Source organism: Thunnus thynnus, chromosome 3 (assembly GCF_963924715.1).
Source record: "Thunnus thynnus chromosome 3, fThuThy2.1, whole genome shotgun sequence".
Classification (NCBI taxonomy): domain Eukaryota; kingdom Metazoa; phylum Chordata; class Actinopteri; order Scombriformes; family Scombridae; genus Thunnus; species Thunnus thynnus.
The window spans coordinates 27,142,671-27,162,733 of NC_089519.1; the positions used below are offsets into that span (position 1 = coordinate 27,142,671).

General features: G+C 38.7%; 1 protein-coding gene across 12 annotated transcripts in view; it reads left to right on the forward strand.

Moving 5' to 3' along the window:
* Positions 1-1,442: 1,442 nt before the first annotated feature.
* The window catches only part of LOC137179956 (sorbin and SH3 domain-containing protein 2-like), a 54,114-nt gene continuing 35,493 nt past the window's right edge, over positions 1,443-20,063 (forward strand). Inside the window, exons 1-2 of one of the 12 annotated variants that reach the window (XM_067585079.1) lie at positions 1,443-2,098; positions 8,052-8,240. The gene's annotated coding sequence lies outside the window, so the exon portion shown is untranslated. The remainder of the gene's footprint in view (positions 2,099-8,051; positions 8,241-20,063) is intronic. The other 11 variants (XM_067585081.1, XM_067585071.1, XM_067585068.1 and 8 more) reach the window with 11 other exon arrangements.

Here is a 20,063-nt window from a genome sequence, read left to right on the forward strand (position 1 = left end):
ACACCCACACGTGTCTGGGATTTACAAAAGCAGCGCAGGTTTAATGCTGCTGTTTAGTTTATTATATGTGCTATAGCTCTGCATGATCAGGTTTGTGTTTGTCAGGTATTTACATAAGAACTGCTGCATTCCTTAATCTTATCTTGGCTTTGTCTCTGATTCAATATCGACTCAATAGACCATCTCTAACAGGCCTGCAAAGATTTTAAGAATTAATGAGCAATAGGGTGCTTGTTTTCACTTTCACGAAGTCTGCAGATTTACGTCCCCACTGGTGCACTGAGGATTTGTATTTAGTGCAGCAAGAGACCATAATGGCTCAAGAAGAAAATAGATGGCATGCTAATCATGTTATTTCTTTTAAAACAGAAGAAAAACTGTGTGATAAATGTGTAAAAGCCATGTTTTCAGCCACAGACATGGACTACAGGGGGCTACTATCCAGTGTGTGAATAATTTAACAGTCTGGTGTGTGAGAATGAGGGGGTGAGACAGACACATAGGCAAAAAATTCAACAGTTAAGCCACAAAAAATCAAGACAAGGTTCAGTTCCTTTGCTTAATGAAGACTGAATGAAAACAAATACAGTTTACTTACAGGGAGACAAAACCATAATTCTGTTTCTAGTGTTTACCCAACAATTTTAATTGAAAATAGGATGCTTAAAAACCTAAGCTATGCCAGTGCTGATATAAATCCACACCAAAATAATCCAAATAGTCGAATAGTCCTATGTCAACAACTGAAAAATAAACACTTGTAGTGCAAACACTGGAGCATTTGCTGCAGAGTCAGACCAACCACCATAATGAAAACCTAACCATACTCATTTATCCAAAACACCTAACCTGATTTAAAAAATAAATTAAAAAAAACTCACAGGGAACAAATAAAATTCACATTTGTGCAGGTTGTGGTCTGCAAAAATCTACAGGGATGTCAGCATCTTCAATAGCCTAGATAGTCGACATAAACTTGAGTATTGATACTGTATAGTACAGTGTATCATCCTTGTCAAAGACTGTAAACTAATCCTCTTTAAAATCCACGTCAGTCTCACACCAGAGGAAAAAAAAACAAAATAATTCAGGTTTTAGTAGATTATTCTCTCATTGCCTTTCAAACTGTAAAACGCAAGTTAAGCCGACCTCCACAACTGTCCAGTTATTCTAAGGAAGTCAAGCTATAATTTAGGCTACTTGTCATTTATTAATAGCTCAGCATTTCCCTTCAAACAGTTTGATGACAACATGATATGCTGCCAGAGAAACATATGCTACACATTTTGGCACGGTATAGCTTATTCGTGGGATGTATTAGCTGGTATAGTCTCTAAACACAACAGCTCATAGCTGAGGTTCAGTCTTTTTGTGCGTTTCTATCGCAGACACTTGGTAAAGTGGCACTTTCCTGTTAGCAGTGAGCTGTACACAGGCCGGCTGTGTGTCCTCTGCGAGCACAGATTGAGCCGCGGGCGTTGCCATGGCTACACAACGACCCAATGAGAAGCTCGCGGTGGACTGTTGCTGAATGAAAAATAACAGAGGCCATTTTGCGCAGGAAGCCACTACATCATTCAATTATAATAAAAAAACGGAAACGGGAGGCAGGTTCAGTCCTTTTGTGGGCAGACAGTGAGTGTTTTCGAGCCCGGCAGAGCGGTGTGTGGCCGCGGAGCGACTGGCGCTTGTGGTCAAGAAAAAAAAAAAAAAAAAAAAAAAAGACATGCGGTAATTGTGCCGCGTCGCCTCTTCCTTGGAGGTTACCATCGTGAGGAAAGGAAAGGGGGCAGGACAGCTCCGCCGCATTGCTATGCGAGCCCCAGTGACCCCCGAGAGAGGAAGTCGCCTTTAGTTAGCTGACCGACACCGGCAACATCCATGCGCGTCGAAAAACAGGTGTACGGTTTCATCACACGGACACTGCACTAGCTTCTCAGCCGCTGTAGCTGCCTGTGTGTGAGTGTGTGTGTGTGTGTGTGTGTGTGTGTACTTCGGCGCCTGTCTGAGTGAGGACTTCACTCATTTCACATGGAAGAGGCTGATTACCTGGCGATATGTTGAGGAATTAGTCGAGTGAGCAGGCAGTCGTTTTAAGGTAGGTACACAGTATCAGTTATGTTGTTGTTCGGGGCTAATATCTTTCCTTCCGCGCCGCTTTTGTAGCAGCTGCAGCGGATCCGATCCAGAGCTGAATATTTGAGCGGTTTGAGGAGGTAAACAGGTTATTTTTGGAGCGTTTTTAAATGCGTTACAAGCAACAATGACCCCGTAGTTGTTATCGGCGAGACCAGGGGAAATGAATCAGCTCATCCTGGATGCGGTAAGGTCTGCTCTGCTTCCACTAAAGTGCATTCCGCTGGATTGATGTTTCCAGTTTATTTAAGGAAGATGCAGTCGGGCTGGAATGATGTCAAATATCGAAAAACACAAGCTTTTAAGCTGTTAAAAGATTGCTTAACATTAGTAGAGAGGACCGTCAGCATGAGAGAATAGTACACAGTAACTAACAGCCAGCTTGATACAGTTGCAATAAACAAATTGAGACATGCATGTTTAACCTAAATCCCAAATGCTTAAGATAATCTCTATTGTTAGCATGCACTTAAATACAGTGTATTAGTATCAATGTATTTATGTGTAAAAAGACATTATTCTAGGTTTCCTCAATTCTCAGTGAACCTATAGGATCCTTGAGTTTGTGGCCTGAGGAGCTACTTTATGTTGTACCATAACAACACTAACATAACAATGCCTTTGCTACACCTTATGAGTATGGTGTATTATAAATGCCTCACATGGACTCTGTAAAGCCAATAGTGCCATCAAAGGTTTAAATCAGTCTGTCATTTAGAGGGCTGTGGGATGAAAACCAACAGTGCTCTGAGTCCTGAGTGCTACTGCAATACTGCTTTTTATGTCATATTTTAAAACTGATCTGTGTTGCTTAGGTCATATATATATATATATGTATATGTATAAGGTTGTATGTTCCAGATCTTTCCAAAAACAGTAAGGAATAGTCAACCCCTTTGTTTCTTTGGTGCTACCTGCTAACTGGTTTAAAGAGATGATGTAATGAGAGGGAAAAAAAAAGAAAAGGCTGGCCGAGATGGATGCTATCTGTAAGACCCATTTGAATGCTGGGTGAACAGGGAGAGCGGGGAGGTGTCCAGGATGCACAAAGTGTAACACTATCACTCCGGGAACCTCATACCACTCCCACTGTGGCCTACCTGGCCTGTGTGTGTGTGTGTGTGTGTGTTGGTGTGTGTGCTGTAGGCTATACTGAACACTGTCTCCGATGCAGTATTTTATGTATTTCTATGACTGCATACTTGTGTCTGGAGGAGAGGAAGTGGCACAGCAGGATGCAGTATGACAAGCAACAGTTGGCTGCTATTTGTCTCATGAGGGGCTTAAACAGCCTTTCATAGAGGCTTTAACATACACACATAATGGGCGATCATATCATTTTGACTTGATTGATGGCTAACGAGCCAGAAAGTATGTCTCTGTTAGCATTAACACAGTTGCACCTGCCAGTTTAGAGTTGTTACTCAGAGAGACGGTGTGTGTGTGTGTGTGTGTGTGTTAGTGTGTGTGTGTGTGTTTGAGAGAGGGAGAGAGAGAGAGGAGGAAAGGGGATCAAGGCAGGCCATCAGGGAATAGGAGAATGTGATACATTTTCTGAAAGTACAGAGTGTAAAAGGGGTTTACTCTCTCACAGTTCACTTTCTCGCTCTCTCTTTCTCTCTCTCTCTCTCTCTCACACACACACACACACACACGCAAATTCCTTCTAATTTTCCTTTGTCATGTTTATTTCCTTGTTTTGGTGCCTTCTCCTCTCTCATTGTTCCCTCTGCTGTGTTTTGCTCCCACATCTTCCCCTCTTCTGCCCTTCTTCAGAGGCTGATGTCATGGCTCAAGTGATGTGTGAAAAGCTTGCCTAATTCTTATGGTCTCACTGATAAAAGGGGCCGCCTGCAGGACATGCTTGCTCCCTGAGCTCTCTCAATGGTCAAATCCTTATGAGCTTACCGTGCTGTTTGCAAAATACACAGTGACAAGTGACTAAATTCATTTGCAGGTACATCATTACTTCAACTTGTCATTCCCAACCATCCTTCATTTTATGGTTTTAAATTTAGATCCAGCTTGGCATTTAAATACTATTCCAGTCTAGACAGTTTTAATTTATCCATTTTAGTGGTCTGATGAGCAAACATGAGTTCATCACAGTGCTATAAAAGGCTTGATTTTTTTTTTTTTTTTTTTTTGAAAGGCTCATAAGTAGTAGAAGATTGGACATCGACACAACACAGAGGAATTAAGTACAATTGTTTGTCCTGCTAAGTTTTGGAAGACCACCTTTAGTACACTTGTATATCAGACCATGGTGAATTGAGAAACACATGCAGAATGGTGACAACATTATTTTGATCATTTTTGTTCTTTATAAACAAAAATACACCACTTTCTGTGCAGCACTGCCAATCCAGCCCATCACTGATCAAAACAGGTAATTCTGAAGGGTTGTTAGTTAAGATAAATAATAATTTTATTGTTGGTTTGAACTGTATTTTAGTTTACTTCTACAGTCTTGATTCACATCTAAAACTTGGACCAACAAAAGCACACTGGAGTTTCTAGCTCATAGTCCACTGCACTTTGTTGTATCAAAGCATGGAAACGTTGGCCTGTCTCTGTTGAACACTATATTTGCGGATGTTTTTTTTTTCTTTCCTTTTTAGATTTGCTTCCAGTTTAAGTGTTTTCCAGTAAGTGACACTTACTTATGTGTACATGCACAGCTCCTCTGCTTTTTATATCCTACCACTTACTTAACTGGGAATGGCAGAGCCTTGCAGACGCTGATAATGAATTAGGTGTTGAAACTGTACGGGCGAGACCATGTCGACGCGGCCACTGTAGTCCGGAGTGGCTCATAGGTCAAAGTGTCGGTGTGTTTGAGCGCGAGTGTGTGTCAACCACTATAAAAATAGTTTGCTCTGGTACTTTAATGAGATCATTCCTAAGCTGCTTCTGTGTCATGTTAGTTTAATTGTTTTTATAGATCATTCCTTCACATGCAAAACTGGCTAGGAAATGCTTATCAAGGTCAAAATTTGGCTTAAATGGAAGGTTGATGTGACCCAGAACTGCAACATCAAATCCATCAAAGGTCAGGAACTTTGGCTTGTAAGATGTCGGTTCAGATGTTGATGGAGATCTTGTGGGTTATCTTTTGTAAAGTCTCATGTAGGTTGAAGGATAATGTCTGTAGTGGATAGATACTATCTCTAATAGGGAACTAAACTCAGGTGCTTTTCCTGTTTAGTACCTTATTGGTCCCCTGATACTCCCCTGATTCTGGCCCCAAGGTTACATCATTAGCACCTGTCAGTTGTCAGCTTTTCACCATACCTCACTGATCCTTGGCACGTGACCAGAAGATTCTGGGGGGCAGCTGCTGTTTGATCGCGTCTGCTGACACACCAATCACTGTAGCGGACCCCCAAGGTCTGAAGCTTGGGAGTTGTGTGGGACATAGCTGCAGGAGTTCTACTTATCACTGCAGTCATCTGTGCCTGTGTAGATGGGATTTTTACATTACCACTTCATCATTGGCACGATGACAGCAGACACAGATAGTGTTGATCCAGGACAACTCAACCAAGTGCATCCATGCTTGATTTGATTTAAAGGTCGGTAACATGTTGACACCCCGCTGAGCGTGATACACTTGCAACAATCAATCCATTTTCGATGTAGATCCACATAAGTGATTGTTTTGTTTATTTTCATGCCATGTCTAAAAAAGGCAGTGGACTAAGGTGATGCCACCTCACTGTTTTATCTAATGAAGTTAACAACATAATAGCAGTCATAGTTTGCATTACGGTGGAAACATGTAGGCCGGGCAGGTCAGAGCAGCGCTTATTAGCCTACCTGCTACACGGAGTCTGTCTTTGTAGTGTGCGGTTGCGTGCTAGCCGTTGAGTTTTGCCAAGTTATAATGCAGTTGGTTATGCAGGGTTTGTAAGCATAGGTTATATTAACTGGTGCTGAATTCATTCACTTAATAGTTTGTTTTAACTACAGGATCATGGATACACATTGATTTGATTGATTTATTTTAATGTGCATTGAAAAAAAAAAACCCACAAGGTTGCACTGCTGCGTTGCATTATTTTAATCATTTTTAACCAAATTGTACTTCTTCTTTTGTTCTATGTAGTTTTCTATGTAGTTTTAACCTTTTGGAGGGCTACACTGCTGCACATAGAGAAAAAAGAAGAAGAAGAAAGAAGAAAAAAATAGACCATCCACGTGAAAATAGAGATGAGCAGCACGATGCCCGCACAGGTGTGCATGACTTCCATGGTCAGTGTAGCAGCTTCAGTTGATTAAGGTGGATGCTCTTTGCTGTGGCCATGCTGCGACAGACGTGTCGTGCGCAACCGCGCCAGGTGTATTTCGGCCGTTACAGCTTAGAGCTGAGACGATTAGTTGGTTAATCGATTGGTCAATCAACACAAAAATAATTGGCACCTATTTTGATAATTAATTTATTGTTTCAGTCATTTTTCAAGCAAAAAGATAACAATTCCCTGGTTCCACCTTCTCAGTTGTGAGGATTTGCTGCTTTTCTCTGTTTTATATTATTGTAAAACTGAATATCTTTGTATATCAGATAAAACAAGCAATTCGAAGAAATTTTAATGGACGTTTTCTGTATCTGACATTTTATAGACCAATTGAGTAATCAAGGAAATCATTGTCAGTTGCAGTGCTGTTACAGTCGTTGAGGCTTTCTATTTTTTGCTGTGAAAAGTAAGTCATCTTATCAGCATTCACTGTCTACTAATGGAGCTTCATTACCATAAGTTAATGAATTTCTTTTTTTGTAGTGACTACTGAACTCTTGCTGAACCCTTACTATGCAGTTATTTGTCAGTTGCTGATTTTTGTCTCTGTTGTTTATTGTGGAGTATTGGTGTGAAGGGAGGAGGTGGAAGTGGTCCAAATAGCATATTGCACAGTAGCTTCCCAGCTGGTTTTAGGTGTCCAGGCTTTAAATATGAGATGCTAATAGCAGTAGTTACATCATCATTCTGGGAATAGCAGGGAGTCTGGGGTCTAGGTGCTTCTGGCTGACCTCTCGCCTGTGTATATTCAGCCTGTGTGTGTATGTGTGTGGTCATTTCCAAATATACATTCCCATATGGATTACACAGCAGTAAAATTATTAATGACACAGGTGAGTGGACACATAATTAGTCTGTATATATTTACAGTCAGATTTAACACTGACTGCACATGGTTTATTTGTGATAAAAAGAGAAAGAGTGTGTGTGCCTGCTTCCTCATGTGTACGCATGTACATTTGCACATCTCTCAGCGAGCTGGCCCTCACCCTCCTTGACAGGCAATCAAAGTGTCAGCAACAGAAAGTGAATGAAAATCTCATGTGAGAACGATTTGACACTCTTGTCAGTTTCCGTGTGGAGTTGTCCACTTTACATAGCCCCACACTGACGACATCGGCTCCTGCGTGTGACATTAAAGCCTGGGAGGAGAGACGGGCATGTGGAGGCTCTCTCTGTCTGCTCACGCCCACTGCTGCCCTAACCTAAGTCCATTTAATTATGCATAAATCATCAAAGGTGAACTTACCTGGTGTAATCTGTACCATAGAATGACAATGTGTATGTGATGTGACTGTGCTGGTGTTTGTACAGTATGTGACAGAAAGTGTGTAATAGATATAGCCTGTCTTCGCGTGTTTCTGTGTGCATACTGTATGGTATGCATGCATGAAAACATGTGTGCGTGTGGTAAAATAGAGATAGTCAGCCCTGTCACTTAGCCCCCACCCATCTACACTGGGGGTAACTTTCCAGTCTCATAGACGAGCATGCCTGAGTCTGAAAATAGCCGTATCTGATCACTGCTTCACCCAAACAGGGAACTCTCTTTCCCTGTCACTCCCTCTCTTTGGCTCTCTAACTTTCTCCTCGTTCTGTTGTCTCTGTGTTTCCCAGGCTTTAGGCAGGGTCACATCTCGGAATAAAGTTTGACCAGGAGGAGAGATCTATTCTGAGCAGTGGGAAGAAGAAAGAAAAAAAAAAATCTGAATATAAGAAGAGAGAGGAAGGAAAAGGCATTTGGGCACACAGCTCACCTATACCTGACTCTTCTTAGCAAGTCTCCAGTCTTTTGGTTTTATGACGGTAAGAGTTAAACTTTTTCTGCTTGATGGATTGTTGCACCTGCACTCTGCCGGTTGAGAGGTCAGGCTTGGGGGTTAAATGTCACAAAAGACTGCTGTGAATAACAAGTGAATAATGTGCTCATGCGCATTTTCTTGCCAAACACAGGGGAACTTTATTTACTAAATTTCAGTTTTTAAAAATGAATTTAAGCAAGCATCAGAGCATTATAGGTTCACCAATACAGGTTTAATTCCTACCTTCCAAATTCATAAGAGTATCCATAAAATATTTGAACGTATAATTTATTTTAAAGTGCTGTAAAAAAATCTTTAATGTGGCACTTGAATACGCACACAAACAAATCATACAATACTCATTTGATATATAGTTACTTTCTATGAGCGCATCTATGTTTGAAAGCGAATGCAAATTAGAAGAGATCTGTACAGCTTTTACAGCCTGAATACCAAAACAGAATTATATTTATCTCTTCTGCCAAAACCCACAATTATAGACTGAGAGTATAATTTTTGTCTTTTGTGACAGTGGACAGGGGAAATGGTGTCAAATAAAACAGTGGTTTCAACCGCAGCCACCTCTGAAATAGCATCAGTAAATAACAGTTTTGAGGGTTGAAAAGTTTTATACTTGAACTCAAGCACATTTATTCAGGCTTCAGAAAAAAATAATGTTCCAGATTTTTTTTAACTAAAAAAGGGAAAGTTAGAATTAAATGTATTGTACATACAACAAAAGTTCACCTGTTGAACTTCATTTTATTTTTTTGTATCTTTATAGATTAAATGTGAACAAAAAGGTTCATTTAAGACCCCCAAAACTGCCTTGGCCTCCTTTCCTTTTCTATTTACCACTTACTTTCCCATAATTTTGACCCAGAATCTTAATTTCCCTCCCTCTGTCCTTTTTACATACTTCCATCTCTTGTTACACTCTTTTTCATAGTCTCTTCTTTCCCACTCAACAATAGCCATGCACCAATCCCTCCATTAGACCAGTCTCAGAGGTGTTGTGGAATGTCACCTTGACCCCTTCGGTACACAGTTAGGGGGTGGTTCCCAGCTTCGGTTCGTGGTTCAGTTCCCTTTCTCCCGGACTCGATATACCAAGAGACACTTTGTTTGTTCCCTATAAACATCACAGGGAACACACTCCATTTATCCATGCTAGATGTGTCATTATTAATACAGATAAATCAATAATTGTAGTCCTTCCAAAACTTAATGTGTTTCCAGTCTCTGTCCCAAACATTATTGGAACAGAGATTGATTGTCTGGCTGAATCTGTATCACCAGTGATGTAGGTAAGTAGTTACTCTTTGAGAGAGACAGAAAAGAATTGCTTTTGAACAGGACAGGCCTTATGTCTAGAATAAACTACAAAATGTTTTGAGGTATGTGATTCTGCAAATCATGGAGCTTAACAGGGCTGTACAGAAATACCATTGTTTCAGTTTTCAGCAGCTTTAAAACTTTTATCCCCTTGTTACTGTCACTCTGTTATGCCCCTCCTCTTCCTCATTCCTTCCTGATACTGGCTATTTGTTTAAAAGCGAATGTACAAAAGGACAAAGACATTTAAAAGTTGCCTTTACACAATAACAGCAAACACAAGGGGCTTGAGTTTCAGTCTCATGTGAATGTGTGATACTCACAGTAACCAGGTGTCTTTTTTTTGCTCTGTCTTAGATGGATAATACCTTTTAAAGATGTCTTTGTATTTAGGAATTTGGTCATTCATATTTCTCTCACTGCTTGTATTGCTTGTCACCATTATACCAACAAAGCTTCAAAAAAGGTTCATAGTTAACGGTTTTGTTCACTGACCATCATAATACTCATACACACATAAACAAAAAATCCTCTTATGCAGAGTGTTTGATGTGTTCTTCTTAATTTAAACAGATAAACTGTCACCTCTCTGAGACACTTGTATCCTGTTGGGATCGTGAAGTTTACCATGTCCTTTTAACCCATGGTGAATATTAGTAATTAAAAATGTTAAAATGACAGTATTTCCTCTTGCCTTACACCCCAAGCACATAAAGATTCCTCAGATAGATTTTCCCATTGCTCCGGACCACCTTAGAGGGTAAAGGGTCCTGTCTAATGGCAGTAAATATAGCACCCCTGCTAATCAAGTTCCTCTTATCTTCATGCTCTACACTTAACACTGGTACCTGGGGAATCCAGACTATGTATGGGGAATGTAATCTTAGTCACCACTGATAGCCATCCTGCTTTAATGTACGCCTTGCTTCAAATGATAAACTGTTATCAAGTATTTTGTTTATTTCCTCCATTAGATTTAGAAAATGTTATAAATCAGCAAGCATTTAAAGTCTTTCTCAAATACAGTGTTAAGGTGGGATGTAATTTACATTTAATTAAGTCATCAAATTATTGTACAAGATAGCTAAATTGACCTTCACACAGTCATTAGAACAATTTTTTTTTCTTGCTGTCTTGTTGTATTTTGCAGAGAACAATCTTCTCCACAAAAGTGATTAATAATAAGCAGTGTTTACGAAGAATTTAGCTGGAAGTGCAAAGATAGACCATTTGTCATTGTAAATTTCTTTGCCACTGCTCCACCATCCTCCCTCATTCTTTAGATAAGACTGTTTACTATTCAAGTGCTTGAAAAAGCTCATTTCTGCCTCCCTCTGAATGTCTCTCCTCCCTTAGGCCTCTTTCAACACATTTGAGGCAGGCCTCTTAATTAACAGACTGTATCATATGCAGTCAAATTATTAAGCCTTTTGCATTGGTACCACATTGGATTCAGGTTAGAGTTTAAGAAAGTTGTATATAAAAATCCCTGTCACTTGTTAAAGAGTACATTAAAGGTCCCATGTGTAGGTAGTGGCATCTAGCAGTGGGGTTGCAGATTACAACCGACTGAATACCCCTCCCCTCCCCTCCCCTTCCAAGCTTGTAGGAGAACATACTGTGGCCGCGAAACTTGCTAAAAAGGCAAACGCAAAATGCACTCTCTAGAGCCATGGTTTGGTTTGTCCATTCTAGTCTACTGTAGAAACATAGCGGTGCAACATGGTGGGCTCCATGGAAGAGGACCCACTCCCTATGTAGATATAAAGGGCTCATTCTAAGGTAATGAAAAACACAACTATTCTTATTTTCAGATGATTAAGCACTAATTAAAACATACTTATGAATATTATATTCCATTTCTGCCAAGTCTGCCACCTTTAAGTGAACACTTAAACTCTACACCTTTAAGTGAAGGTAAATTAAGTTTAGTCATGCTGGACTATATAGCAGTTGAATCTGCTTTTGTTTGAAAAAAGTCTTTGGAAATAATTGGAAAACTCATGTTTAAAAGTTGACATGTACCCTCAATGCTGTGTTTTATATAATCTGTTTGTGTTACAGTGCCAATCACAGATCCTGTCCGGTTACTTGTTTTAGGCAATTTGCGTCATGAACACCCACTCTTAAGAAAAGAAAAGACACAACTGAATTTTTCCGTTTGACATAAGTTGGCGTTGCTGTTTGTGAGGTTATGAGTGTGTTAAATGTAGTGGTTTTGTTTGTCTGCAGGTGTTAAACCATCACATTTTAAGCTAAAAATGTTAGATTCTGAGGTGACCAACACTTAACTCAGCCATTTGGAAATGCTAAAGCCACTAGAGCCCAGTTACTGCACAAAGTCAAAATGTCTAGTCAGGAAAAGCTCATGCTTCATTTTTTAAATTAAATTTAAATTTTAAATTTAAATCATTTTCACCTCCATGTAACATAGTCATCCTTCATCTACTGTACCCACATTAGCTTGTTGTGTTTGTCCCCATTTGTAGCCTGAGGTTCTCTAATATTGTAGTCACTAGCCGTCATTACAGAGCTCTACATGTAGTGCACTAATCTTGGAGAAAAAGAGATGAAACAGTGGCAGCCCTCGAAGTGTTGTTTACTGGTGATGTTGTGCCCCCAGACAGCTTTAGCCAGACAGCTTACATAACACTACATGCTAATATCAGCGTCTTTCTATTTTTCAATAGTATGTCATTTATTCTGTGTCTGCTTCCTCAAATGATTTCCTGTTTGTAATTTCAACAACATTTCTGCAATATGCATCATCTTTTCATCTGTGTGTTTTTCATTTATATTTTTATTTCATTCTTGTCCGTGCTCTTTTTTCTGTATCTCTCTCTTCCTCTCCATGAACATCAGAGCACTATATAGTTAACGCATCTTTAGTTCTATATAGACATGGTAAGATAACAACCCCACGAATTGTCGCATTCAATTCAGTCTTCTCCCATAGCTCCGACTCACAGTACAGGGGTTTGTGTTGCATAATTGCATTAGTGCTCTCAGGCCAATGGCTCTGCTCGTTAGTGGGGTTGTGATGCAATCTGCAGAACACACGGGCCTCTGTTGTTTGCAGTATGGGCAGTGAGTGGGCACGCAGGGTCAGTGTATTGACCTCCCCTACCCATTCATACAGCCAGAGGGGGGTCTGCTAATGAGTGGCAAGGTTGAACAAACAAGGCTGATAACAGAGGCTTTGTTGGAAGTGGCTGTTGTTCAACTAGTGGCAGTAATGTGGTGTTAGAACAATTACACAGTGCTGATAAAACCCTCCTTATAAAATGACCTGATCTAGCTCTGTATTTGTATGAAACAAAAGTTTCAAACAGTGCTTTATGTAAAGACTCATTTGTACTGCACTTACCATAGCTGTCAGAAATGTTTCTAATTTTTTAAATAATTCATCAATTCCCCTATGTAAAGTATTTATTTTGCTTTAAACCAATACTTACCATATTTCTTACTGGCTGGAGGTTATGGGTTTAAACTGTTTGGTGCTTATCTTTAGTCATTGTTCTTAATTCATATACACCCCACAGTATATAACCATGGCAGTGTGTTGAATTGATATCAACCCAATGAACAAGTGTAAAAGTCCAAAAATGATCACCAAAAATGTGATATTTTAGATATTTTGCAAATGATCAAGGTATAAGCAGTATAATCATTCTCATCTATGCATTAAAGGATTTTAACACTAAGAAGCAGCTAAGAACTACACTCAGCAAGGATTTTAACTCATGCCTTTACATTGTACATTAAAATTCTGTAACCGACCATGTTGCTGATTAGGACTTAAGACCACACGCTGAAATAGATTTTCAAATTTTTTTGCGGAATGATTACACAATCTTGGTGTAGTTTGAGTTGCACTTTGTTTTTGGTTTTTTTTTGTTTGTTTTTTTTTTGCTGTTTGTCACAGGGTACGATTTGGAACGACTACACAGGTCTGTGGTGCACAGTCGTGGTCTTGAGATGGAGGACAGGGAAACAAGACAGCATAAAAAGGGAGTTGGTGTGGTGGTCTGTGGTGCAGAGATAGTGGACCTATTATGCTCATTTCCAGCTCTATATTTTTAATCTTGGATTCCAGTTGAGTAGCTTTGCATGATTCACAGTTCCAAAAACTCCTCATACATCTTATACTGGCCCTTTACGAAGCCCCTCAGTTCAGCCTCTGTCTCTAACTGGCAGTCTTAGTTCCTATCACTTTAAGGCCCCCCTCCAGATGAGCCCATTCTGTTCTGATTGGTCAGCTTTCCGGAAGCCTGCCAAGGGGCAGCCGTATCAGAGTTCTGTTAAGTTACCGCCGATGCAAACCCAACATTTCCTGCTTTACTGCTTCATATTAAAAGCTTTTAAATGACTAAATAATGGGAGACTTTTATTGTGAAGAATTTACAGGAAACGAAACGTGTTCCTCACCAAATTAGCAGAGCTTTGTTGGCGATTAAAAACTTGTTGACACAACAACATATGGAGATATTTGGTGCTATTTGTTCAGTTATAAATAATGCAGGGAGGAATAGTACAACCCCTGCTTACTTTCTCACCTGCACACACCTGGCCGAGAGGGAGTGAAGAGAGTGTGAATGTTGGATTTTCTGTTTTAAAAAGTTACAGAAATGGTCTGATTCAGCCCCCACCCACCCCTCCTCCCCTCATTTCGACATTGGAAAGGTGTGTGGGTAGGGGGTTTCCAAAGCTGTTCTACCATCCAATGAGCAGTTCTGATGGAGTAGACTGACTTCTTAAAGGACTCAAGGGGGTTACTGAAGTTATCAAGTTTCTTCTACTTATAATAGCTTTTAAGTAAAGGATTATTTGCATCAAGACTGACTGTGTTTGCTGACTTCCTGTGATTCAAATTATAAAATGAAAAAGCCTCAGTATGTCAATGTAATTTACTTATGATCACTGTGGAAATTTGAACTACTATTAAAATTATCCTTCTCTTGTATTGTTTAGCACTGTATTGTTGAAATATGTTTACTTTTTTATGTCTTTTATGTATGCCTGGATAATGAATACTTGTAGCACCAGAAGAACTGAAATCTGTAAAATACAGTGTCAACTTAAAGCAAACAATGGGTAGTTCCTTATAGCTAGACTCTTATTTTGATTCCCAAGCCTTTTACCACAACCCTGCATTCCCCACATTTTTACCACAAAAACGCACCACTAAAATAACTTGGCTCCAATTCAGTAATTAAAGAATGAAGCAATTCTAAATTCTCCCTTTTTTGGACGGGTCATTTTCCATGTCAGCTGGGTTTCAGTTTCCATGCCTCCACTGAGATTTATGTTTGATCTCCAGGGACATTCTGTTGACTTGTTGAAAAGGGATTTGCTCTGATTCCTAGTGTAAAATTTTACACAGATTGCTCTGCTGTGCATTTCAGTTTCATCTCAATCAGTCCAGGCTTGTTCCTTCAGGCCATCAGTGCAGATAATAAACAGTGGTACTAATTTTCACAGAATATTGCACCTAGTGTGCATTAATATTTCTTCCAGAATCTCATTAAGCTTGCAGTTGACAGACGTTTCTATATAGGAATACCTGAATAGAAAATGTCTATTAGACCACTTTTGGGTTGAGTCTTTAAATAGATTTGCTAAGGAGCTTAATCTGTTGACATCCTGTGAGTATGTCTCAGTCTGAGTGACCACTTGAGGGTCAGGACCCTTGAGGTCATAGTCGGCTTATCTCCAATAACTGTTCACTCTCTCCTGCTGTCTACACATGTACGCACACACATGAAAAAGACTCTTAAGTGCTCTGCTAAAATGATGTAAGGATTTAAAAAAAAAAAAACTGATTAGATGTATATAATTAGTATATATTATAATGAATATACAGTACCAGTCAAAAGTTTGGACACACCTTCCCATTTCCTTGAATGAGACGTTTGACTGGTGCTGTATATAAATAATGATTTCCATTAAAACTGTGACCCTGAAATTAAGTATTGATATATTCTGCTTTATTTATTATTAGGGTGATGTCTTTTATAATATTAGTGGCTATCTTGGAGTCCCATCACTGATATAGGTTCCACATACCTTGAATCACTCCCTCCACAAGCTAAGTATGGAGGAAGATATGCAAGTGAAAGAGGAATGCATCCATAAATGGAGATTTAGAGTCCTCTGTAAGGCATTGTACGGTTTGCAACATCTTAAAATATGTCGGACTCAAAGCAAAGTTGTGGTCTTGAGATGGAGGACAGGGAAACAAGACAGCATAAAAAGGGAATTGGAAAAATTCTGATATTTTTTCTTTTGACCATCCGACCAAAATACATTAACAGTACATTATCAGTTGTTTTGCCTTTTTAATCATATTAACACTCTGAAACAAAAGGGAAACAAAATAAAGGATGGGTAAAACGTGTACAGCAGCATAAAGCATTTTAAATAGTTACTGACGTCCTCCTTTGAATTATTTATAGTATGGAAGTGGTCTCTTTTACTGGCATTCTTCTGATCTGCAGGGTAAGACTGGTTGGTTTGATGACCTTCAAAAACAACACAAGCAATATATAGTAGCCATGTAGCTGCAAAAAGCAAAATTCTTAAATATGGTTTAGAAGTGTTTTATCAGTATTATTTTTGCTGACACATTTGCTTGTTTCGTCTATTTTTATCCTTTCCCTTTACTTTTGTGTTTTACTTAGTGACACTGCAGTTTTTCTTCATGTTATTGTTTTTCAGGACATTTCTTTTAGTATCAGAACTTATAAGGCTAATTGACAATTTTCTCATCAACAAGAGCAAGAGCATAGTGGTGCATTTAACTTCTGCCAATTTCTGGTATCCTTTAACCTCAATCTCAAATGGTGTTGATTAAATACTGCTTTGTCATCGAGTGCTATCTCCAATATTTTTTTCAAATAATTATAATAGCACACACAGACATTACTGTGTCAAATGTCCATAATAAAGTTACTGTTACTTATCTTCTGTCTGTAGAATTGAATTTGTGCCTAAAAGGTAATCAATATTAAAACTCTTTTTGTGTGGAAAAGCACCATGTTGTCAAGAGGAGAAGAGTAGGCATGCCATGATAGGAACGGTTTCCGGTCAAATCAACAGTAATGTTCTTCTAATAAAGAAATACAGGAGGATGAGCTTGCTATCTTATTTATTACAGCATCTTATATTTCAAAGCGATTCAATGCTCAGACCCTATTTGTCCACTGATATGAACCAAAGGGGTCCCTGTGCGTCACTCAACAGACTAATGAGACTTGATGGGCTTGTGCTGTTGGACATCACAGCTTTCTGCGGCTTATAGCTGTGACTGGTGTATTTGCAGTCCCAGAGCTATTACACTCAGTAATTATATACGCACTAGTCTCCATGGTGGCCTACCAATGCCTAAATTACAGTCGGTGGATAAACCACGGGAAAATAAGAAAATAAAATGACTCGAAAGAAACTCAACATGCCAAATGTTTTGGTCAGCTAAACTAGGACAGGAATTGAAAACAACTCTTTGGAAATTAAGGTCCCTTGTGGATCATCCATTCATTTAGTACATTTGGTTTTCATTCTGTAAAAATATAGTAGAATCCAGTGTAGGGAAAAGTTCTGGGAATTGACATATAAGTTCAGTCATTATTAGAAATGATAGAATAACAAGTGTTTGATCTGTTAACATTTATTCCCACTGCTTCCCTTGTTAGTATTACATTTAAGTTTTATATTTTGGAGAAGCACCCACTGAATATTAATGGAAACATTTGGTGCCCCTCCAGTACTGTATACATGATATGCATGCTGAAATGCATACGCTGCTAATGATCTATCACCAGCCTTAGAGAGTGCTGTAGATTCTGTATTTAAAAGCTTAAAAAGGTCTATTGGAAAGATAGTCAGAGTTCTTCTGAGGTGTAGAGCCTGTTGGGTCTTCTTCCAGTGTCCAGCCATAACATTACACCATGGCCACAGCTGCTGTGTCGCCGCTGATCTGTCCCCAGGAAACATGATCCTGTTTATAATCTGACCATCATTTGGACGCCGACAGCCTGCGACGCCAGACCCATGATTTACCCCTGTGTGTGTGTGTATGTGTGTTTCTCAGAGATAGATTTACGAGGACGTAATGTAAGAGGGTGAGGATTGGGTCTTGAGGGACTGTAAGAATCCCACGATGCATGGCTTGATGTAGTCCTTACTACACTTACTTCCTTCTGACCAGCAATAGGTTTGGAAACCTTTCATCGTGGCAGCCACATAAAATTGTGGGTATATATAGTATATTATTGTACATTAAAAATGAAAGTGTTAGCCTTCATAAAGAGTTTATACCTCTCTAAAAGACACTTTATTACACTTGTTGTTTAGAGTTCTTGTAAAGATTATTCACAAGTCAATTCACTACTATTCCAATGGGTTTTTCTTGAGACAGTTATTAAAGTGCATCTTAGTCTCTTGAAAACACTTTTATCTAACAAACTCAGTCATACATTTGCCAGTTGTTCATATTACATATTTTTGGCAACACAAAAGCCTAGAGCACAAATAATAACCTATAAAATTCCAAGTCACTTCCTTTTTTTAAATGAGCAGTAAGATTAATTTTTGATATTTATGTAACAAGGACTTTTGTGCAATCACCTCTGATTATTTCCTGGTAGTTTAATTAAGTTGCCATATACACTGCCAACTGATTTTGTATGAAGATAGAATAGTTACAAATAAAATTAATTTTTATGTTGTTTTAAATGCTATGTGAAAGGAAGTTAAAAAAAAAAGCAAAATAAATATATTTACATGCTTTATTTACTAGTATTCTTTCATCTTGAAAATTTACTTTGTGAAACGAAAAATTGATTTATTTGTTTTTTTTGGTTTTGTTTTATTTTTTGCATCAAAGTGGAACTTCAGTTTTTCACATTTTTACATGAACCCAGTTGTGTCAGGAGGTATCACATTTTCTATATAGTCTCACATAACAGTCCTCCCATGCATAACTACTGACACTTTATACATAACTATGACTTAGCTCAGTTAGTGTTGGGTGTCTGAAACAGGGCTCTTAATACATGCTACAGTACTTCCAGTTATTACATCAGACTAGAGAAACTTTTGAGAAGGTGAGACAACAAAATACTTAAGATACATTCCAATCCTTTTTAGCTTCTAGTGCTAATGAGAAAACTTGTAATGATGCTTCACACCGTGTGAAGTGTTGCTGTTTGTTCTATGTCATGTGGAAATGCAGAGCTGCCACAGTGAGAAGAAATCATTTCTACAGCTTTTTGCTACCATGAAAATGTTTTCTTGTTAAAACTAGACAGTATAATGAGAATGTTTTGTTATAAACCAAAATCTATCTTAAGACTTTATCCACTAAAACAGGAAGGGAATCTCAGAAACTACTGCTCATTTCTTCTGATCTTTACCGTCTTCTCATCCTAATCAAGCCTGTAAAATTGTCAGCAAGGTCTAATATATGTTAATGTTATGCCATCCATCTAGTGCCTCTCATCACGTCAGCCAGCTGCTAAGGCACTTTCCACATTCGTGTCAGAATATGGTTGCATGCCTTTTCCAAAATAAGCCCCAGAAAATGTTAGCCACAATTATCAGGACTTAACCTGTCAAACTGCAATGAGGCCTAAAGTTGTCATTGTGTTTAAGCGAATGTCCTATAATGCATTTTCAATATGTTCAGGTCAACAGCTGTGACAAATGCTGAAATTAATTTGAGCGCAAACCGTCTCACGTAGGCATGTACTCACATTATTACACTGCTTCTCTGTCTAGAGGGGATCCTTACTCACCCACATGCAAATACAACTGGTGTTTACTTAGACTTTATGTGTAGGGTAACATCACTTTTGCACAGATTTACTTAATTAGTAAGAACACATGTCCAAAATGTTTAATCTAACTGAATTTTACTTCCCTGTGCTCAACATAGAATCCAAAAGAATAGAATTAAAAGGGAGTTAGAATTAAAAAGGAGTGAAACATACATTTTATACTAGATTTAAAATCAATTTGGACAGGATTAATATCACTGGAGGAGGTCGGTTCTGTGGTAACCGAACCTAATATTTTACGGCCAAATTACATGAGACAAGGTTGGGATTAAAAGTACTGATCAGCACATGCAATATTAAAATCATGTAACCTTCTCAGGAGAAAAAAATCTTGCCAAATGGGACTTCACTTTAATATGGACTAAGTGTTCAGAGAGTGTGCACCAACCAGTTGGGTATTTGTATTTGTATAATCCCTCCTCTTTTACTTGTGTCTGTTATCTGTGGTTGTTCAGATACTGAAGTTATCCCAGACATAATCTTCAGAGTTTAGTTTATGAGTTCTGGAGCCATCTGCACTGACATTTGAACAACAGCTACTATATATACAGAGAATATATGATATATGATGAATCTTTTCTACAGAAGTTTCATTTACTCTGTTTTAACCTTTGTATTACTGCTTGGTTTGCAGTAACAAACTTAAATCTGTCCAA